The sequence below is a fragment of the Oncorhynchus mykiss genome, chromosome 1 (assembly GCF_057628025.1).
Source record: "Oncorhynchus mykiss isolate SJ-2025 chromosome 1, ASM5762802v1, whole genome shotgun sequence".
In the NCBI taxonomy this organism is placed as follows: Eukaryota; Metazoa; Chordata; class Actinopteri; order Salmoniformes; family Salmonidae; genus Oncorhynchus; species Oncorhynchus mykiss.
In genome coordinates this window covers 86,739,285-86,762,919 of record NC_143022.1, presented here as the reverse complement: position 1 = coordinate 86,762,919, position 23,635 = coordinate 86,739,285, and the positions used below count along the sequence as shown (strand labels likewise).

The 23,635-nt window shown below is 43.8% G+C and overlaps 1 protein-coding gene and 1 long non-coding RNA gene across 14 annotated transcripts in view; both read right to left on the bottom strand.

Annotated features, from left to right (window-relative positions):
- LOC110530763 (E3 ubiquitin-protein ligase MARCHF8) overlaps window positions 1–23,635 on the bottom strand; it is a 166,187-nt gene that overhangs the window by 109,355 nt on the left and 33,197 nt on the right. The gene's annotated exons all lie outside the window — the stretch shown is intronic.
- Window positions 14,857–15,105, bottom strand: LOC149985673 (uncharacterized). Its single transcript, XR_016497632.1, has 2 exons — window positions 15,068–15,105; window positions 14,857–14,957 (listed from the first exon to the last, which is right to left on the bottom strand). It is a non-coding gene; the product is annotated as an uncharacterized LOC149985673 (long non-coding RNA).

Sequence of the window (23,635 nt, the reverse complement as noted above, 5' to 3'; positions counted from 1 at the left end):
GAGTTACGTGGAAGATTAAACTACCAACAGGACATTAAAAACTGTAACATCTTACACTTCACGGAGTCGTGGCTGAACGACAACAATATCAAAATACAGCTGGCTGGTTATACGATGTACCGGCAGGAAAGAACAGCGGCGTCTGGTAAGACAAGGGGCGGCGGTCTATGTATTTTTGTAAACGACAGCTGGTGCACGATATCTAAGGAAGTCTCCAGCTATTGCTCGTCTGAGGTAGAGTATCTCATGATAAGCTGTAGACCACACTACCTACCGAGAGAGTTTTCATCTGTATTCTTTGTAGCTGTTTTATATACCACCACAGTCAGAGGTTGGCACTAAGACAGCATTGAATGAGTTGTATTCCGCCATAAGCAAACAAGAAAACGCTCACCCAGAGGCTGCGCTCCTAGTAGCCGGAGACTTGAATGCAGGGAAACTTAAATCCGTTTAACCAAATTTCTATCAGCATGTTAAATGTGCAACTAGAGGAAAAATAACTCTAGCCATTCCGATTAATTAGGGCCGATTTCAAGTTTTCATAACAATCGTAAATCAGTATTTTTTTATTATATATATTTTTACAACTTTATTTAACGAGGCAAGTCAGTTAAGAACACATTCTTATTTTCAATGACGGCCTAGGAACAGTGGGTTAACTTCCTTTTTCAGGGGAAGAACGACAGATTTTTACCTTGTCAGCTCAGGGATTCAATCTTGCAACCTTACGGTTAACTAGTCCAAAGCTCTAACCACCTGCCTCACGAGGAGCCTGCCTGTTACGCCTATGCAGTAAGAAGCCAAGGTAAGTTGCAAGCTAGCATTAAACTTATCTTATAAAAAACAATTAATCAATCATAATCACTTGTTAACTGCACATGGTTGATGATATTACTAGTTTATCTAGTGTGTCATGCGTTGCATATAATCGATGCAGTGCGCATTCGCGAAAAAGGACTGTTGTTGCTCCAACGTGTACCTAACTATAAACATCAATGCCTTTCTTAAAATCAATACACAGAAGTATATATGTTTAAACCTGCATATTTAGCTAAAAGAAAGGTTAGCAGGCAATATTAACCAGGTGAAATTGTGTACCTTCTCTTGCGTTCATTGCACGCAGAGTCAGGGTATATGCAACAGTTTGGGCCGCCTGGCTCATTGCGAACTAATTATCCAAAATGTTACGTAATTATGACATGACATTGAAGGTTGTACAATGTAACAGCAATATTTAGACTTAGGGATGCCATCCGTTAGATAAAATCCGGAAGGGTTCCGTATTTCACTGAGAGAATAAACGGTTTGCTTTTGAAATTATAGTTTCAAGACTCGACCATATTAATGACCTTTAGGCTCGTATTTCTGTGTGTTATTATGTAATAATTAAGTCTATGATTTGATAGAGCAGTCTGACTGAGCAGTGGTAGGCAGCAGCAGGCTCGTAAGCATTCATTCAAACAGCACTTTCGTGCGTTTTGCCAGCAGCTCTTCGCAATGCTTCAAGCATTGCGCTGTTTATGACTTCAAGCCTATCAACTCCCGAGATTAGGCTGGTGTAACCGATGTGAAATGGCTAGCTAGATAGCGGGGTGCCCGCAAATAGCGTTTCAAACGTCACTCGCTCTGAGACTTGGAGTGGTTGTTCCCCTTGCTCTGCATGGGTAACGCTGCTTCGAGGGTGGCTGTTGTCGATGTGTTCCTGGTTCGAGCCCAGGTAGCGGCGAGGAGAGGAATGGAAGCTATACTGCTAATACTAAAGTGCCTATAAGAACATCAAATAGTCAAAGGTATATGAAATACAAATGGTATAGAGAGAAATAGTCCTATAATTCCTATAACAACTACAACCTAAAACTCCTTACCTGGGAGTATTGAAGACTCATGTTTAAAGGAACCACCAGCTTTCAAATGTTCTCATGTTCTGAGCAAGGAACTTAAACATTAGTTTTCTTACGTGGCACATATTGCACTTTTACTTTCTTCTCCAACACTTTGTTTTTGCATTATTTAAACCAAATTGAACATGTTTCATTATTTATTTGAGGCTAAATTGATTTTATTGATGTATTATATTAAGTTAAAATAAGTGTTAATTCAGTATTGTTGTAATTGTCATTATTACAAATAAAAAATCAATAATTATTATTATTATTTTTTTAAATTTATTTATTTTTTTAAATCGGCCGATTAATCGGTATCTGCTTTTTTTGGTCCTCCAATAATCAGTATTGGTATCAGCGTTGAAAAATCTAATATACATACCCCTACCAGAAGCCATGGATTACAGCATCCGCACTGAGCTAAAGGCTAGAGCTGCCGATTTCAAGGAGCGGGACTCTAACCTGAAAGCTAATAAGAAATCCAGCTATGCCCTCCGGCGAACCATCAAACAGGAAAAGCATCAATACAGGACGAAGATCGAATCGTACTACACCAGCTCAGATGTGGCAGGGCGTGCAAACCATTACAGACTACAAAGGGAAGCACAGCCGGGAGCTGCCCAGTGACACGAGCCTACCAGACGAGCTAAACTACTTCTATGCTCGCGTCGAGGCAAATAACACCGAAACGCGCATGAGAACACTAGCTGTCCCGGAAGACTGTGTGATCAGGCTCTCCACAGCCGATGTGAGTAAGACCTTAAAACAGATCAAGATTCACAAGGGTGCAGGGCCAGGCGGATTACCAGGACGTGTAATGCGAGCATGCACTGACCAACTGGCAAGTGTCTTCACTGACATTTTCAACCTCTCCCTGTCCGAGTCTGTAATACCAACATGTTTTAAGCAGACCACCATAGTCCCTGTGCCCAAGAACACTAAGGTAACCTGCCTATACGACTACCAACCCGTAGCACTCACGTCTGTAGCCATGAAGTGCTTTGAAAAGCTGGTATGGCTCACATCAACACCATCATCCTAGAAACCCTAGACCCATTCCAATTTGCATACCGCCCCAACAGATCCACAGATAATGCAAACTCAATTGCACACCTCACTGCCCTTTCCCACCTGGACAAAAGGAACACATATGTGAGAATGCTATAGCCAGCAGCATACCACCCTGCATCCCACTGCTGGCTTGCTTATGAAGCTAAGCAGGGTTGGTCCTGGTCGGTCCCTAGATGGGAGACTAGATGCTGCTGGAAGTGGTGTTGGAGGGCCAGTAGGAGAACCTCTTTCCTCAGGTCTAAAATAAATATCCCAATGCACCAGCCCTGTGTAGGGTGCTGTCTTTCGGATGGGATGTTAAACGGATGTCCTGACTCTCTGTGGTCACTAAAGATCCCATGGCACTTATCGTAAGAGTAGGGGTGTTAACCCCAGTGTCCTGGCTAAATTCCCAAGCTGTCCCTCATACCATCACCGCCCCCAGCTTACAATTGGCTCATTCATCCCCCTCCTCTCCCCTGTAACTATTCCCCAGGCCGTTGCTGTAAATGAGAATGTGTTCTCAGTCAACTTACCTGGTAAAATAACTGTAAAATATAAATAAATTGACTACAACTCAGCGTTCAACACCATAGTGCCCTCAAAGTGCCCCCATAGTGCCCTCCCCGAGCTGACAAGGTACAAATCTGTCGTTCTGCCCCTGAACAGGCAGTTAGGCCGTCATTGAAAATAAGAATTTGTTCTTAACTGACTTGCCTAGTTAAATAAAGGTATAAAAAAAGCTCATCAATAAACTAAGGACCCTGGGACTGAACATCTCCCTCTGCAAATGGATCCTGTACTTCCTGACGGGCCGCCCCCCATGGGGTAAGGGTAGGTGACAAAACATTCCGCCACGCTGATCCTCAACACAGGCACACCTCAGGGGTGAGTGCTCAGTCCCCTCCTGTACTCCCTGTTCACTCATGACTGCATGAAAATGCACAACTACAACACCATCATTAAATTTGCCAATGACACAACAGTGGTAGGCCTGATCAACGATGAGACAGCCTACAGGGAGGAGGTCAGAGACCTGGCCGTGTGGTGCCAGGACAACAACCTCTCCCTCAACATGATCAAGACAAAGGAGATGATAGTGGACTACAGGAAAAGGAGCACCGAGCACACCCCCATTCTCATCGACGGGGCTGTAGTGGAGTAGGTTGAGAGCTTCAAGTTTCTTGGTGTCCACATCACCAACAAACTATCATGGTCCAAACACACCAAGACAGTCGTGAAGAGGGCATAACAAAACCTATTCCCTCTCAGGAGACTGAAAAGATTTGGCATGGGTCCTCAGATCCTCAAAAGGTTCTACAGCTGCACCATCGAGAGCATCCTGACTGGTTGCATCACTGCGTGGTACGGCAACTGCTCGGCCTCCGACCGCAAGGCACTATAGAGGGTAGTGCGAACGGCCCAGTACATCACTGGGCCATAAGACTCCTGAATATCTCGTCAAATGGCTACCCAGACTATTTGCAGTCCTCAACCCCTCTTTACACCACTGCTACTCTCTGCTGTTATCTATGCATAGTCACTTAAATAACTCTACCTACATGTACATACTACCTCAACTAACCGGTGCCTCCCCAAATTGACACTGTATAGTCTCGCTATTGTTTTTTACTGCTGCACTTTAATTACTTGTATCTATTATTCTTATCCATATTTTTTTTAAAACTGCATTGTTGGTTAAGGGCAAGAATTTCACTGTTGTATTCGGCGCATGTGACTAATAAAATTTGATTGATTTGATGTTCTGTCATCTATACAGTTTGATGAGTATCAGTCACATGCCTGAGTTGTTCTTACCTACGTCAGCTACAATACAACTCTCAAGCCGTAACCAGAACTATTGGGATGAACAATGCTAAATCTGACCTTAGATCAGTGTTGTGTCAATCGGATGACTTCTACTGAGCAGCTGACAGAACAGCAGTAAGATTATCTCATCCGGCCCGCTACGCTGCCCCCTGCTGCCTTGGCTCAGTGTGTGCGTGCGTGCGTGCGTGTGCACACACACACACACACACACACACACACACACACACACACACACACACACACACACACACACACACACACACACACACACACACACACACACACACACACACACACACAATCTGTCGTCTCTTTAGTACTTGTCATCTGTCTGTGTGCCAGATGATTGGCAGGTGACTCTGTTGGAGCTGTTTGTCTCCTAGACGATCGCTAACGTCTCAGTACATTTATCACGTCTCCTGTTGGGTTAGCATAGCACCCTGTCACTCACTGGAGCTACCTACTCTGGTGCTCTGAATACCTGAGCAGAGACCATGATATTGGTGTCAGACCAACACATTTCTTCAGAGCTAACATCACACATATGAATGACATCATCTCCTCACACCACTCCCTATATCAGTTCAAATATGATCTTTTCTGGATCTACTCTGCCTGAAGATACAGTACGAGGATCTACTCTACCTGAAGATACAGTATGAGGATCTACTCTGCCTGAAGATACAGTATGAGGATCTACTCTGCCTGAAGATACAGTATGAGGATCTACTCTGCCTGAAGATACAGTATGAGGATCTTCTCTACCTGAAGATACAGTATGAGGATCTTCTCTACCTGAAGATACAGTATGAGGATCTTCTCTACCTGAAGATACAGTATGAGGATCTAGGAGCCTGAAGATACAGTATGAGGATCTACTCTGCCTGAAGATACAGTATAATGATCTACTCTACCTGAAGATACAGTATGAGGATCTACTCTACCTGAAGATACAGTATGAGGATCTACTCTGCCTGAAGATACAGTATGAGGATCTACTCTGCCTGAAGATACAGTATGATACATTATGCCTGAAGATACAGTATGAGTATGAGGATCTACTCTGCCTGAAGATACAGTATGATACAGTATGCCTGAAGATACAGTATGAGTACGAGGATCTACTCTGCCTGAAGATACAGTATGAGTCAAGAAAGAGAATGAGGAGAAAAAGGGAAGGAGGGTTATGATGAAATCTAATGTTATTTGTCACATCCTCCAAATACAACTGGTGCAGACTTTACCGTGAAATGCCCTTCCCAACGACGCAATGTAAAAATATATAAAAAATATATATATATATGATAATAATATAAATTTAAAATGTAAATACACAAGAATCAAGCTATTTACAGGGAGTACCAGTACCAGATCAATGTGTAGGGGTACAAGGTATTTGAGGTAGATACATTACATGGCCAAACATATGTGGACATCTGCTCGTCGAACATCTCATTCCAAAATCATGGGCTTTAATTTGGAGTTGGTCCCCCCATTTCTACTATAACAGCCTCCACCCTTCTGGGAAGACTTTCTTCTAGATGTTGGGATATTGCTGCAGGGACTTATAACCACAAGACCATTAGTGAGGTCGGGCACTGATGTTGGGCGATTAGGCCTGGCTCGCAGTTGGCGTTCCAATTCATCCCAAAGGTATTTGATGGGGCTGAGGTCAGGGCTCTTTTTCAACGATCTTGACAAACCATTTCTGTAAGGACCTTGTGCATGGGGGCATTGTCATGCTGAAACAGTAAAGGGCCGTCCCCAAACTGTTGCGACGAAGTTGGAAGCACAGAATCATCTAGAATGTCATTGTATGCTGTAGAGTTAAGATTTCCCTTCACTGGAACTAACGGACCTAGCCCAAACCATGAAAAACAGCCCCAGACCATAATTATTTCTCCACCTAACTTTACATTTGGCACTATGCATGGGGGCAGGTAGCGTTCTCCTGGCATTCTCCAAACCCAGATTTGTCCGTCGGGCTGCCAAATGGTGAAGAGGGATTCATCATTCCAGAGAGCGCGTTCCCACAGCTCCAGACCGGGGCAGCTCTAGTAGAGCAGAAATTTGGCCAACTGACTTGTTGGAAAGGTGGCATCCTATGACATTGCCGATCCTCGACTTCGGCGATGTCATCTACAAAATGGCTTCCAATACTCTACTCAGCAAACTGGATGCAGTTTTTCACAGTGCCATCCGCTTTGTTACTAAAGCACCTTATACCACCCACCACTGCGACCTGTATGCTCTAGTCGGCTGGCCCTCGCTACATATTCGACGCCAGACCCACTGGCTCCAGGTCATCTACAAGTCCATGCTAGGTAAAGCTCCGCCTTATCTCAGTTCACTGGTCACGATGGCAACACCCACCCGTAGCACGCGTTCCAGCAGGTGTATCTCACTGATCATCCATAAAGCCAACACCTCATTTGGCCACCTTTTCTTCCAGTTCTCTGCTGCCTGGGACTGGAACGAATTGCAAAAATCGTTGAAGTTGGAGACTTTTATCTCCCTCACCAACTTTAAACATCCGCTATCTGAGCAGCTAACCGATCACTGCAGCTGTACTTAGTCTATCGGTAAATAGCCCACCCAATTTACCTACCTCATCCCCATACTGTTTTTTATATTTACTTTTCGGCTCTTTTGCACACCAGTATCTCTACCTGCACATGACCATCTGATTATTTATCACTCCAGTGTTAATCTGCTAAATTGTAATTATTCGCCTACCTCCTCATGCCTTTTGCACACAATGTATATAGACTCTTTTTTAATTAAAAAATAAATAATTCTACTGTGTTATTGACTTGTTTATTGTTTACTCCATGTGTAACTCTGTGTTGCTGTCTGTTCACAGTGCTATGCTTTATCTTGGCCAGGTCGCAGTTGTAAATGAGAACTTGTTCTCAACTAGCCTACCTGGTTAAATAAAGGTGAAATAAAAAAATAATAAAAGAATCGCCACGTTGTAAGTCTATGAGCACTTCAGTAAGGTCATTCTACTGCCAGTGTTTGTCTATGGAGATTGTATGGCTGTGTGCTCTGTCGGCAATGAGTGTGGCTGAAATAGCAGACTCACACTAATTTGAAGGTTTGTCCACATACTGCTATATATAGTGTATGTGGTTGTCCCACCAGCTGTCTTAACATGAATGCACTAACTTTAAGTCGCTCTGAATAAGAGCGTCTGCTAAATGACTAAAATGTCAAATAAGTATAGGAGGGGGCTGAGCACACACCCCTGTGGGGCCCCCGTGTTGAGAGTCAGCGTGGCGGGGGTGTTGTTGCCTACCTTCACCACATGGGGTTTGCCCATCAGGAAGTCTAATATCCAGTTGCAGAGGGAGATGTTCATATCCAGGGCCCTGAGTTTAATGACGAGCTTGGAGGGGACTATGGTGTTGAAAGCTGAATGAACAGCATTCTCACATAGGTATTCCTTTTGTCCAGGTGGAAAAATGTTTAGACTTATTAGTTTGTGATCTAGCTAATTATTAGCCCAGTGGGGTAGATGGGCAACCCCTCAGCCTATTTATTAATAGCCTTCATAGCCACTATGCTACATCAGGTGATAATGCTTATTGCTAAATAGCACATCTGCCTGATAATATGGACCAATATATTATTGGGCTAATTTCTGGACACTAAAATTATATATTAGATGTCAGCATCGTTTTATTTTCATTCATTTGAGTAGAATGTCCTCTTATAAAGTCACCAGAACGGACCTTCTCACAGTAATTTCCCTCCCCAAAAGGTCCCTATGGTGTTATATGTGATTTTGTCAGTATATATTGTTTAAAATCTTATATTGCCCCCCCCCCACGTGTCTCTGTGTGGCTGTAACGTGTCTCTGTGTGGCTGTAACGTGTCTCTGTGTGCCTGTACTGTCTCTCTGTGTGTCTGTACTGTGTGCATGTACTGTGTGCCTGTACTGTGTGTCTGTACTGCTCTCCGTGTGTCTGTCCTGCTCTCCGTGTGTCTGTCCTGCTCTCTGTGTGTCTGTCCTGCTCTCTGTGTGTCTGTCCTGCTCTCTGTGTGTCTGTCCTGCTCTCTGTGTGTGAGAGGATAAGGTCTGGAGCCGTTTGTAAGTAGAATCTCTCTTTCTCTCTCTGTTGTTCTGTGCTAACATCCCTCCTTCCATCCCTCTGCTTTGCACCATTCCCTCTCTCCCTGCGGCTAAGATCTGTTTATTCCTCTCAAGGATAGAGGGATAAAAGGAGGTGATTTCTCTCCTCACTCTGGAGCCATTGGAGGAGAGGAGGATGGAACGAAGGAGGGGAGAGAAAAGGCTACTGCTTACCCTGCATGCTAATTTGTGGAAGAGGGCGTGTGTGTGTGTGTGTGTGTGTGTGTGTGTGTGTGTGTGTGTGTGTGTGTGTGTGTGTGCGTGTGTGTGTGGTTGCGCCTGGCATTTAGTCAGAGCGCAGCCCATCTGGCCGTAACAGACAGACAACTCATCTTTTTAGAGAGAGGGGGGAGAGGGAGGGAGAGAGAGGGAGAGATAGAGGGAGAAAGGGAGAGAGAGGGGGGAGAGAGAGGGAGAGAGAGGGAGGGAGGAACAGAGAGGGAGAGAGAGGGAGGAACAGAGAGGGAGAGAGGGAGCGATAGAGATGACTTGCCTCTACTTGGAATTCTGTGTTAGTCAGCTGCTTCCTCAGAAAGCAACTCTCAACGCTCCTCAAAAATGCTCACTGAATAATTTCTCTCTCTCTCAATCACACACACACAGTCTCTCTCTCACTCTCTCTCTCCATCTCTTTCTCTATCACACACACACAGTCTCTCTCTCACTCTCTCTCTCCATCTCTTTCTCTATCACACACACACAGTCTCTCTCTCACTCTCTCTCTCCATCTCTTTCTCTATCACACACATACAGTCTCTCTCTCACCATCTCTTTCTCTATCACACACACACAGTCTCTCTCTCACTCTCTCTCTCCATCTCTTTCTCTATCACACACACACACTCTCACTCTCTCTCTCCATCTCTATCACACACACACACTCTCACTCTCTCTCTCCATCTCTATCACACACACACAGTCTCTCTCTCACTCTCTCTCTCCACACTCTGATCCATTTGAAATTGTTGGGAAGGGCCCGTAAGTAAGCACTGTTGTTTAGTCAAATTACATGTGACAAATTACATTTAGATTTGATTTGAAATTGTGTTTGCTAAAGTGATGCATCAGAAACAAATTGAAGAAACACAATGTGAGAGGTACATAAAGTTCTACAGTTGGGGTCTGCGACCCAAATGGCACCCTTTTATAGTGCACTACTTTTGATCAGGGTCTTTTGACCGGGTCAAAAGTAGTGCACTATGTTGGGAATACAGTGCACTTTGGGACAGAGACAATGAATTCTACAGTTCTACTACTCGGAAGGTTTCCCCTGAGCCTCTGTGAGAAGGCTCTGTGACTCCTATGGATGATAAGGAGAGAGCTGAGTGGATTATGAATGTACAATATGTATTCAACTGAGATTCGAAACATCAATGCAACAGGTTTAGAGACGTGAGTGTCCAGCTAGTTTTTTAATAGGTGTATAACACTGTATAATTTGCTGTTGGTTGCTAGTTGACTTGTTACGAACATTTCGTCATTATAGTGTCTGATTGTGAATGTGACAAGTAGTGATAAATATGTGATAAGTAGTTATTAAGATTACATCCCCATGCACGCAGAGGCTGAGCTGCTTATTAGTCACACACACACACACACCACACACACTGCTTAAAATCCACAGCGTTTGTCCCTCTGCAGAGGGAGGGAGGGACCGATCTGACTCTTTCAAAGAAGAGGCTTAAAACCACATAACAGGAGCATCATCCAGTAAGTAGATGAGTCAGAGCTCTGTGCCACATTGGTCATTTTTATTTAACCTTTATTTAACCAGGCAGACTAGTTGAGATCAAGTTCTCATTTACAACTGTGACCTGGCCAAGAGAAAGCAAAGCAGTGCGACACAAACAACAGAGTTACATGGAATAAACAAACGTACAGTCAATAACATAATGCAGGGGTCACACCAGACTTCCCTCTTCCTCTCCCTCTCGGTCTCTGTCTAACTCCCTCAGGCCTAGACTGTTCTGTTCCATGGAGACAACTCTGGATGTGTGCTGTATCTTAGAGGGAGGCTGTCCCATAATCTGTCTGTCCCTTAAACCTTTTTCTCCTATGTGTTTTGAGAAGGCGGCATTGGAAAAATTATTCAAGAAATTGAGGAAAAATGAATTAAGATAAAAGCCTGTCTGTCTTTTGTCTGTCTGCTTAATCCTTTGTGACAAATAGCATTTTGTTTAGTGTTTTAGAACACAACGGGAGATTCACTCAGATATCTGAGATCAATGGCTGAGATCCTCTCTCTCAAGACTGTAGATGAGGTGAAATGTCTTTTTTATTTGGGCTTAATACTATATATCTGATTAAATAAAATCAGTTCTGTTTCACAAACACTCTCCTCCCTCTCTCACCCTGTGAATGCCCTTAACTCAATCCCCCTCTTCCTCAAGGTCTTCCACTCCTCCTCCTCCTGTTCTCTCTCTATCCGGTGAGAGATGAGATTCCCTAATGCCTCCCTATGGATTCATGGCCACTCATAATTTCCAATCGGTGAACTTTCCTTTTCCAATCTGCTGTTCAAAGTTGAACTGATCTTCTCAAGGTACTCTGTAACAGTATGGCACCGTGCTCGCTGTAGAATTTATTAGTAGGAAAAAACGCATTATTTCTCATGGGTCTCTCTCGCTCTCCATTCATCATCTGCTTGGGTAATCTCACTAAGCCTAATATAGTGGATTTGATAAAAGTGTACATGTTATGTAAGATAAAGAGGGCTGGGCTGAAGCTGTAAGCATGTTAAACATCATAATGAATTGATTATAATGATGAGATATGGAGTCTAGGCAGAATAGTGCAGGTGTCACTGTGAAAAGCAACAACTCTGATTCGCCCTCCATCTCAATTTGCACTCTCCTAGGGCTCTTCTCCTGCTCCTCAGTACTTATACGTGGCTACAAGGCACTGTGCTCTCTCACATCTAATGATACCTTCCATGACAGAATGGACTTGCTATTGACACACATTACCGTCCTAGTTATTAGCTGTGGATGACTATGGCTGCCTCCTACATGGGGGGAGGAACTGCAGACTATTGATTTTAATCTTAGGACGGATATAGGCTTCTGTGGTGCCGGTTCCTCATAAGAATGTGAGACAGAGAACTTAGAACTCTCAGAGCTACACTGGAACTCCACATGTTTGGAACTTGGAAGCTTCTAGAAACTCAGAGCTGCCCAGTACACATCTTGGAATCTTCTGCGGGAATAAAGACAGAGCCTTAGAACAAAGCCTCTTATTGAAGAGATGAAATAAAAACCTACCTGAGGTGATTTTCCACTCTTTGCTTAAGGGGACATAGGTGGCATGACCAGGAACACCCCTGTCCTTAGTGAAAAGCAATGTAAAAGTAATGCGCTATAGATGGACTAGGCAACCATTTGGGATGCAGACACGGTTGTGAAGTTTTTCACCTTTGGACTTCTGGGCTACAGGCAGTAGAACATTAAAGCCCAGTCTCTCTAACAGAGATACACACAGTCCTTCAACTAACAGCAGGACTCTCTTCCCTGCCTTGACCTTTCTACAGACGAGAGAGAGAGAGAGCGTTGCCTTGGAAACAGTTTGACACAACAAAGAATGTAAATAAGAATGGTAACTGTAGCGAATGCTAAACACAAGGAATACGATGTCCTGTAATTTGAGGTAAATCACAAACGATACGCCTTTAAATGAGGTAAATACACGTAATGGTCAACAAATGATGTAATAGTGTTCATCTGCTTAATGTTTATAATCAGCTTATAGGAAGTAAATAAATAAACATATAAACAAATAAAGTGTTCTTATGAGCTTCTATCTGCAAGCTCTTCCACTTCAATGACGTTGGAGTCACTACATCACTTTGGTCACACTTAGTATTTTATTTCAAAACGTTATGTCACTTCACATACAATCAGCTGCCTGCTACGCACTAGCTCAGCACCGGGATTTGTTTCTATGGGCTTATTTTGATCCTAAGCGCCTGCCTTCCCACCTTTGGGACAATGACTCCCGTTGTTAGGATGGAGACATGAGCATCTCACCATTATATACAGATCTCTGCTCTCCATAAAGCCACCCAGCCAGCCATACAAACTGCCTTCCCTCCTGCTCTTAGACCTCTGCATGGTCATTAAGTCAGCCCTCTAATACCGATAACTGCATCTGCTTTTTAATCGGGTTTGAAATTATTTGATTTGATTTTAGTAGCCTATTTTAAATAGTTTGTGTTAAATATATGCCCCTGACTCTACAGTGTGACTAGAATGTTAATGTGACCTGCAGGCCTAGGAACAGGAGGAGGCTGCCACACACCCCTGACCTCTGGGTGTCTGGAGACCGACAGCAAACAGACTGACGCACGCACGCACGCACGCACTCTGTCCAGGGCCAGAGAGTTCTTCAAGCGTGCAGATGGATTTATCAGGGTGTTATTCAAGAGGCGTTGACATCTCCAGTCCCAGGAAAGAACAGAGAAGATTACACAGGTGGAGAGAGAGAGAGAGAGAGAGAGAGAGAGAGAGAGAGAGAGAGAGAGAGAGAGAGAGAGAGAGAGAGAGAGAGAGAGAGACCAAGAGAGAGAGAGAGAGACAGAGAGAGATACAGAGAGAGATAGAGAGAGAGAGAGAGAGAGAGACATGGAGAGAGAGACAGAGAGAGATGGAGACATGGAGAGAGAGAGAGAGAGACCAAGAGAGAGAGAGAGAGAGAGACAGAGAGAGATAGAGAGAGAGAGAGAGAGAGAGAGAGAGACAGAGAGAGACAGAGATGGAGACATGGAGAGAGAGACAGAGAGAGATGGAGACATGGAGAGAGAGACAGAGAGAGAGAGAGAGAGAGAGATGGAGACATAGAGCGGGGGGGATCTAACCAGCCAGAAAAGACGATGTCATCAGGAAAATATCTGCTCTAACTACATCGTGAATAACACCCAGATATATCCATCTGCACGCTTGAAGAACTCCCTGGCCCTGGACATCTCATTCCAAAATCATGGCCATTAACATGGAGTTGTTCCTCCTTTGCTGCAATAACAGCCTCCACTCTTCTGAGAAGGCTTTCCACTAGATGTTGGAACATTGCTGTGGAGAATTGCTTCCATTAAGCCACAAGAGCATTAGTGAGGTTAGTTGATTAGGTTAGGTTAGGTTAGGTGATTAGGCCTGGCTTCCAATTCATCCCAAAGGTGTTCGATGGGGTTGAGGTCAGACGTTTCCATGGTTGTTGCTCCTGGACGTTTCCACTTCACAATAACAGTAATTACAGTTGACCAGGGCAGCTCTAGCAGGAGAGAAATGTGACGAACTGACTTGTTGGAAAGGTGGCATTCTATGACGGTGCCACATTGAAAGTCACTGAGCTCTTCAGTAAGGCCATTATACTGTCAATGTTTGTCTATGGAGATTGCATGGCGGTGTGCTTGATTTTACACACCTGTCAGCAACGGGTGTGGCTGAAATAGCTAAATCCACAAATTTGAAGGGGTGTACACATACTTTTGCATATATAGTGTATTAGCTCTTATTCTCATGGACATCTGATGGGAACACTGCATTAGATATGACATCTGCTCAAGCTGTGTATGGGGAGCAGGAAAGGGAGGACAAGGGAGGTTGAAAATGGATGGAGAGAGAGATAATGAGAGATGGAGAGAGAGTTGGAAAATGTAGATGAGATAGAGAGAGGAGAGAGCAAGTGGGGGAGAGTGAAATAGAGGGAGAGAGAGAGTTAGGAGGGAGGAAAAGAAGGGAAAGAGAGAGAGAGAGAGAAATCACCTCAAACTCATTTCCCAAGACTATTGTTTGGCTGCTTCCTATCTCTCTATAACAGACAGCTTTGTCATTTTTGTCTGTAAATTATTATTGTTATTATTATAGCTCTCTTCTCTCCATCTAGCACATTCCCTCACTTCTCTCTCTCTCTCTTTCACCTACTTCTCTCTCCCTCTCTCTCTCCCTGTTACTTCTTTATTTCTCTCTCTCCCTGTTACTTCTTTCTTTCTCTCTCTCTCTCTTTCACCTACTTCCCTCTCCCTGTTACTTATTTCTTTCTCTCTCTCTCTTTCCCCTACTTCTCTCTCCCTGTTACTTATTTCTTTCTCTCTCTCTCTTTCCCCTACTTCTCTCTCCCTCTCTCTCTCCCTGTTACTTCTTTCTTTCTCTCTCTCTCTCTTTCACCTACTTCTCTCTACCTCTCTCTCTCCCTGTTACTTCTTTCTTTCTCTCTCTCTTCCTGGTGGGATTCCAGTTATCCTACCATTTGAGGAAGTGTTCCTGTGTGTGTGTGTGTGTGTGTGTGTGTGTGTGTGTGTGTGTGTGTGTGTGTGTGTGTGCGCGTGCGGGGAGAGAGGTAGTAATCCGTAATAAGGGGAACAGAGTAACAGCACTAACAGTGCAGTGAGAGAAGGAAAAGCTAATTAAATACTGGCCACACACACACATACACACACCCAGCAGCAGCTGTCACAGAGGAAGTGGATAGCAGTGTGGCGTGACGCACAAGATCTATGGTGACAAAAAAGTATACAGGGACAATGATATGACCTTTAGAGCAGGTGGAAGAGGATATGATGAGTGTGTTCTATTTAATTAACTGGGAGTGCGACACTCTGTTGTCATTTGCCAGCTGAGACTGAATCTGTTGGATGGGGGGGCTGTTTTCACACTCTGTCCTTATAAGAAGGTATACTTCAGTGATCAGTATGCAGTAGCTGTACGTTGGTGGTCCTCATAAGAGAGCTAGCTTCCGTCATCAGTATGTACATAGCTAATGAGAGATCTACCCAGGCAGAGAGAAAGAGGACACCGAGAGAAGGGGGGATTCTAGTTATCAAGATAAATAAAACATCTCAAATGAGCTACTCACTTTGGCGTTAACTTCTTTGAGGTATTTTCAGAACATCTTCTCACTTCTTTGTTTCTCCAGCTGTCAGTTCGACCACACACCGTTTACAAACTCATTTGTGGCGCCCAAATTCAAACATGACAGTTGGAACTCCACAGCAGAAAGGCTGTGATTCTTGTTGCCAGGCTACCAGTTACAATGCTTTTAGCTTGTGGTTTGCACATGCCTTTATGCAGATGGAATACAAAAAGTTTAGCTAGTGTCTGAAAGAATTATATGGATTCAATATTTGTGAAATTATTAAATATGTCTTCAAAACTCAAATAAGTATCAGAAATTGTCAAGCGGATATGGGCCTCAGCCAAGAGAAGCATATCTGGAATCAATAGAGCTTCATATCTTGAAAAATAGAGATATGCGATATATACAGTCAGTATTTGTCAACATGAAGACAGAAAATAGGATGTCACATATCTCAGGATATTAAATGAGTCCATATCCGGCCATAGGAAATGTCTGTGTGATATTCTGAGTAATCCCAATATCATATATGTCTAAAAGACATCTGGATTCAGAATTTGTCAGGATATGGTGCAAATCCACAAAACTCAAAATATGCATTAGGCATTTTCTGTATTCTGTAGGGTATCAACAACGTGTCATGTAAAGACATCCCCTGATTGGACCCTTCTTCCCCAGGGGTGTATTCATCATGATGATTCACGACAGGCTGAAAACACTTTCAAAATAATCCTGAATGTCCCAACCCCCTCATTATCTCAACCAATCATGGTTAGATTCTGTATTTTTTCAGTGTCTAAACAGATTTGTGATTTCACACTTTATTTATATTTACAGATTGCACACGAGTTTGTTATTAAAGGCACATGACAGTTGACATATTTAAGAAGGCATTTTTGAAGAAAAAAAACCCCTGTTCAAATGCAAGTAGTGACATGCGACATATGCCCAGCTTTCTGTAACGGTTCACATAGGTCTTCAGAATTTGTCAGGATATGGTTCATATCCACAAAACTCAGAATATGCATTGGACATGGTCTGTAGTCTCTCGAATATCACCTGTTGCGCATTGAAATAACCGGAGGAGCCGACCCAACCTGAGTGAAACGAACCAGCAGGAATGCGGCCTCCATTCGCTTTTCCAGTGCACACAGATTACATGTCTTTTTTCTCTGGCCCCTGTTCCTGCCCATTTCATAATGGACCATTCTAAATCAAATCTAATTTTACATAATTAGTAAAGATAAGATGAAATTGAGAATAATCCAATGAGAGAACAGTGTGTGCAGCCTGAGGCAAGGAACAGAGAGCAAGCTTTTTTTGTGACTTTCAGCCACATGTTGCTGACAGGTGTATAAAATCGAACACACCGTCATGCAATCTCCATAGACAAACATCGGCAGTAGAATGGCCTTGCTGAAGAGCTCAGTGACTTTCAACGTGACTGCCCATTCTCACGTATACATGTTTGTTTGTTAGGATTGTCAGCCATGGTGACACGCATTACTGGAAGTCTGCTCTTACCCTACACTGATTTCACTGTGGAGGAGAGTTTTTCCTCATGGCACACACACGCACACACACACACACACACACACACACACACACACACACACACACACACACACACACACACACACACACACACACACACACAGAGTCAGAGTAAGGAGAGACATTGGCCAGCAACCAACTCAGCCCCCTCACTACCTTTCCAATCTACTGCACAATAAATCACCTATATCATAGACTGCTTATGATCTTTGTAAATACGATTAATAACCTCATATCTGGATAGTGTATCAGGGTGTTGAAACAGTGAGAAATGTGAGAGTTTTCTGATGGCAGTAGACACAGTTTATGCATTAGAGAGACAGTATGGAGCCTGGCAGGAAGACCCGAGGGCCTCTGTGGCCGCTCAAGTGCATTACAGTTAAACACAGTACGACACAGTCACCTAATGAAACCTCTGAAGCTGTTCCTGGAGTGTGTGTGTGAGTGTTTGCTTTCGTCATACTGTGTCTTCAGATCAGTAAATATGAAGGAGAAGAGAGATGTCAGACTATTTAGAATAGTAGATCAAAACTGTTTGTAAAACACTTCGCACACACACGACAGGCTGATAGAAGTATACAATAATTACAATTTCCTGTTTCAGCATGATAATGCCCCATGCACAAAGCGAGGTCCATACAGAAGTGTTTTGTCAAGATCGGAGTGCAAGAACTTGACTGGCCTGCACAGAGCCCTGATCTCAACCCCATCGAACACCTTTGGGATGAATTGGAACACCAACTGCGAGCCAGGCCTAATCGACCAATATCAGTGCCCGACCTCACTAATGCTTTTGTGTCTGAATGGAAGCAAGTCTCTGCAGCAATATTCCAACATCTAGTGGAACGCCTTTCCAGAAGAGTGGAGGCTGTTATTGCAGCAAAGGGGGGACCAACTCCATATTAAAGCCCATGATTTCGGAATTAAATGTTTGACGAGCAAGTGTCCACATACTTTTGGACCTTCTGGAATCTACCTCAAATACCTCTACACGTTGATCTGGTACTCCCTCTACACAGCTCCATTGTTGTGTATTTTATTTTTTATTTCTATTCATTATTTCTTTTATAAAACGCTGCGTCGTTGGGAAGGGCATTTCACGGTAAAGTCTGCACCAGTTGTATTCGGAGGATGTGACAAATAACATTAGATTTCATCTTAACCCTCCTTCCCTTTTTCTCCTCATTCTCTTTCTTGACTCATACTGTATCTTCAGGCAGAGTAGATCCTCATACTGTATCTTCAGGCAGAGTAGATCCTCATACTGTATCTTCAGGCAGAGTAGATCCTCATACTGTATCTTCAGGCAGAGTAGATCCTCATACTGTATCTTCAGGCAGAGTAAATCCTCATACTATATCTTCAGGCAGAGTAGATCCTCATACTGTATCTTCAGGCAGAGTAAATCCTCATACTGTATCTTCAGGCAGAGTAGATCCTCATACTGTATCTTCAGGCAGAGTAAATCCTCATACTGTATCTTCAGGCAGAGTAAATCCTCATACTGTATCTTCAGGCAGAGTAGATCCTCATACTGTATCTTCAATCTCCTAGATCCTAATACTGTATCTTCAGGTAGAGTAAATCCTCATACTGTATCTTCAGGCTCCTAGATCCTCATACTGTATCTTCAGGTAGAGTAAATCCTGATACTGTATCTTCAGGCTCCTAGATCCTCATACTGTATCTTCAGGTAGAGTAGATTATCATACTGTATCTTCAGGCTCCTAGATCCTCATACTGTATCTTCAGGCTCCTAGATCCTCATACTGTATCTTCAGGCTCCTAGATCCTCATACTGTATCTTCAGGTAGAGTAGATCCTCATACTGTATCTTCAGGCAGAGTAGATCCTCATACTGTATCTTCAGGCAGAGTAGATCCTCATACTGTATCTTCAGGCAGAGTAGATCCTCATACTGTATCTTCAGGCAGAGTAGATCCTCATACTGTATCTTCAGGCTCCTAGATCCTCATACTGTATCTTCAGGCAGAGTAGATCCTCATACTGTATCTTCAGGTAGAGTAGATCCTCATACTGTATCTTTAGGCTCCTAGATCCTCATACTGTATCTTCAGGCTCCTAGATCCTCATACTGTATCTTCAGGCAGAGTAGATCCTCATACTGTATCTTCAGGTAGAGTAGATCCTCATACTGTATCTTCAGGCAGAGTAGATCCTCATACTGTATCTTCAGGCAGAGTAGATCCTGAAAAGATCCTATTTGAACTGATATAGGGAGTGATGTGAGGAGATGATGTCATTCATACGTGTGATGTTAGCTGAGAAGAAATGTGTTGGTCTGACACCAATATCATGGTCTCTGCTCAGGTATTCAGAGCACCAGAGTAGGTAGCTCTAGTGAGTGACAGGGTTCTATGCTAACCCAACAGGAGACGTGATAAAAGTACTGAGACGTTAGCGAGCGCCTAGGAGACAAACAGCTCCAACAGAGTCACCTGCCAATCATCTGGCACACAGACAGATGACAAGTACTAACGAGAAGACAGGATGTGACAGATAGTGTGTGAGTGTCCATATGTACTCGTGTGTGCGGTTACTGTGTGTGCGGTTTTACTGTCCTTGTGGGGACCAGAAGTCCTTACGAGGAAAATTCAGACAAGTGGGAACATTTTGCTGGTCCCCACAAGAAAAAAGACTACTTTAGGCTTAGGGTTTAGGTTTATGGTTCGGGTTACAATTAGGGTTAGGGATCGAATTAGGGTTAGGTTAACAGTTAGGTTTAAATTTAGGGTTATGGAAAATAGGATTTGAATGGGAATCAATTGTTTGGTCCCCACTAGGATATTAAAACAAATGTGTGTGTGTGTCTATGTGTACTGATGTGTGCCTGTGTGTGTGTGTGTGTGTGTGTCTATGTGTACTGATATGTGTGCCTGTGTGTGTGTGTGTGTGTGTGTGTCTGTGGTTTTTATGGCTAGGCCGTCATTGCAAATAAGAATTTGTCCTTAACTGACTTGCCTAGTTAAATAAAGGTTAAATAAAATAAAGTCAAACATTTTTTACCATGATTTTGGAATGAGATGGTCGACGAGCAGGTGTCCACATACACTACATGACCAAAAGTACAGTGCCTTGCGAAAGTATTCGGCCCCCTTGAACTTTGTGACCTTTTGCCACATTTCAGGCTTCAAACATAAAGATATAAAACTGTATTTTTTTTGTGAAGAATCAACAACAAGTGGGACACAATCATGAAGTGGAACGACATTTATTGGATATTTCAAACTTTTTTAACAAATCAAAAACTGAAAAATTGGGCGCGCAAAATTATTCAGCCCCCTTAAGTTAATACTTTGTAGCGCCACCTTTTGCTGCGATTACAGCTGTAAGTCGCTTGGGGTATGTCTCTATCAGTTTTGCACATTGAGAGACTGACATTTTTTCCCATTCCTCCTTGCAAAACAGCTCGAGCTCAGTGAGGTTGGATGGAGAGCATTTGTGAACAGCAGTTTTCAGTTCTTTCCACAGATTCTCGATTGGATTCAGGTCTGGACTTTGACTTGGCCATTCTAACACCTGGATATGTTTATTTTTGAACCATTCCATTGTAGATTTTGCTTTATGTTTTGGATCATTGTCTTGTTGGAAGACAAATCTCCGCCCCAGTCTCAGGTCTTTTGCAGACTCTATCAGGTTTTCTTCCAGAATGGTCCTGTATTTGGCTCCATCCATCTTCCCATCAATTTTAACCATCTTCCCTGTCCCTGCTGAAGAAAAGCAGGCCCAAACCATGATGCTGCCACCACCATGTTTGACAGTGGGGATGGTGTGTTCAGCTGTGTTGCTTTTACGCCAAACATAACGTTTTGCATTGTTGCCAAAAAGTTCAATTTTGGTTTCATCTGACCAGAGCACCTTCTTCCACATGTTTGGTGTGTCTCCCATGTGGCTTGTGGCAAACTTTAAACTACACTTTTTATGGATATCTTTAAGAAATGGCTTTCTTCTTGCCACTCTTCCATAAAGGCCAGATTTGTGCAATATACGACTGATTGTTGTCCTATGGACAGAGTCTCCCACCTCAGCTGTAGATCTCTGCAGTTCATCCAGAGTGATCATGGGCCTCTTGGCTGCATCTCTGATCAGTCTTCTCCTTGTATGAGCTGAAAGTTTAGAGGGACGGCCAGGTCTTGGTAGATTTGCAGTGGTCTGATACTCCTTCCATTTCAATATTATCGCTTGCACAGTGCTCCTTGGGATGTTTAAAGCTTGGGAAATCTTTTTGTATCCAAATCCGGCTTTAAACTTCTTCACAACAGTATCTCGGACCTGCCTGGTGTGTTCCTTGTTCTTCATGATGCTCTCTGCGCTTTTAACGGACCTCTGAGACTATCACAGTGCAGGTGCATTTATACGGAGACTTGATTACACAAAGGTGGATTGTATTTATCATCATTAGTCATTTAGGTCAACATTGGATCATTCAGAGATCCTCACTGAACTTCTGGAGAGAGTTTGCTGCACTGAAAGTAAAGGGGCTGAATAATTTTGCACGCCCAATTTTTCAGTTTTTGATTTGTTAAAAAAGTTTGAAATATCCAATAAATGTCGTTCCACTTCATGATTGTGTCCCACTTGTTGTTGATTCTTCACAAAAAAATACAGTTTTATATCTTTATGTTTGAAGCCTGAAATGTGGCAAAAGGTCGCAAAGTTCAAGGGGGCCGAATACTTTCGCAAGGCACTGTATCTCAGTCATATTAAGTACGTTTTTCCTCAATAAAGTAGCTCTCAGCAAAGTTCCAGTAAGGGGGGAAAAGTGCCTGGATTAGGACCTGTGCTGCTATCTCTGTGAGGTAGGATCGTACTCTACGGATGTTGTAGAGCATGAACCTGCAGGAGCGAGTCACTGCTTTGATGTTTGCAGAGAACGACAGGGTGTTGTCCAGGGTCATGCCAAGGTTCTTTACACTCTGGAGGGGGACATTGTGGAGCTGTCAACCGGGATGTCGAGGTCTTGGAGAGAGTGGGCCTTCCCCGGGAGGAAGAGTAGCTCCGTCTTGTCGAGGTTGAGCTTGAGGTGGTGGGCCGACATCCAAGCTGAGATATCTGCCAGGCACGCAGAGATGCGTGTCACCACCTGGGTGTCAGAAGGGGAGAAGGAGAAAAGTAGTTGAGTGGCAGCCGCATAGCAATGATCGGATAGACTATGTGAGGATATGACAGAGCCAAGTGACTTGGTGTACAGAGAGAAGAGGAGAGGGCCTAGAACCAAGCCTTGGGGGACACCAGTAGTAAGAGTACATGTTGCATACACAGATCCTCTCCATGCACCTGGTAGGAGTGGCCTGCCAGGTAGGATGCAATCCAAAAGAGTGCAGAGCCTGAGACGCCCAGCCCTGAGAGGGTGGAGAGGAGGATCTGTTGGTTCACGGTATTGAAGGCAGCGGTAGGTCTATGATTATGAGAACAGAGGAGAGAGTCAGCTTTGGCAGTGCGGAGAGCCTCCTTGACACAAAGAGCAGTCTCAGTTTATTGACCTGTCTTGAAGCCTGACTGGTTAGGGTCAACAAGATCATTTTGAGAGAGGTAGCGAGAGAGCTAGTCAGAGACAGCACGCTCAAGTGTTTTAGAAAGGAAAGAAAGAAGGGATACAAATCTGTCGTTTTTGACATCAGAGGGGTCGAGTGTTGGTTTCTTGAGGAGGGGACATTTTGAAGCCAGTGGCCAGCGATGAGTTGATGGGGGAAGTGAGAAATGGGAGAAGGTCTCCAAAGATGGTTTGGAGAAGGGAAGAGAAGATAGGGTTGAGCGGGACGGTTGTCAGGCGGCCAGACCTCACTAGTTGCAGGATTTCATCTGGAGAGAAAGGGGAGAAAGAGGTCAAGACAGAGTAGTTCTGTGTGAGTGGGACCAGTGGACCCAATAGGCTGAGTGAATGAGGAGTGGATGTCATCCATCTTCTTTTCAAAGTGGTTCACAAAGTCGTCCGCAGAGAGGGAGGAGAGAGGGAGAGGTGGGGAGGAAAGTGGAAAAGAGTTTCCTAGGGTTAGAGGCAGAATTTCGACATGTAGAATGATATAAAGTGGCTTTAGCAGCGGATACAGAGGGAAGGGCTGAGCCAGCCAGGAGGAAAGGGGACAGTGCGAGTCATAGGAATAGAGAAGAGTAGGGTCGAAGAGGCAGAATCAGGAGACAGACAGGAGAAAGATTTAGTAGAAGGGAGAGATGATAGGATAGAAGAGGAGAGAGTAGTGGGAGAGAGAGAAGATTACGACAGCGCATTACCTTCTGAGTAGGGGTTGAGTAGGTAGGGTTGTAGGAGAGGGAAGCAGAAAAGGAAACAAAGTAGTGATCAGAGACCTAGAGGGGGGGG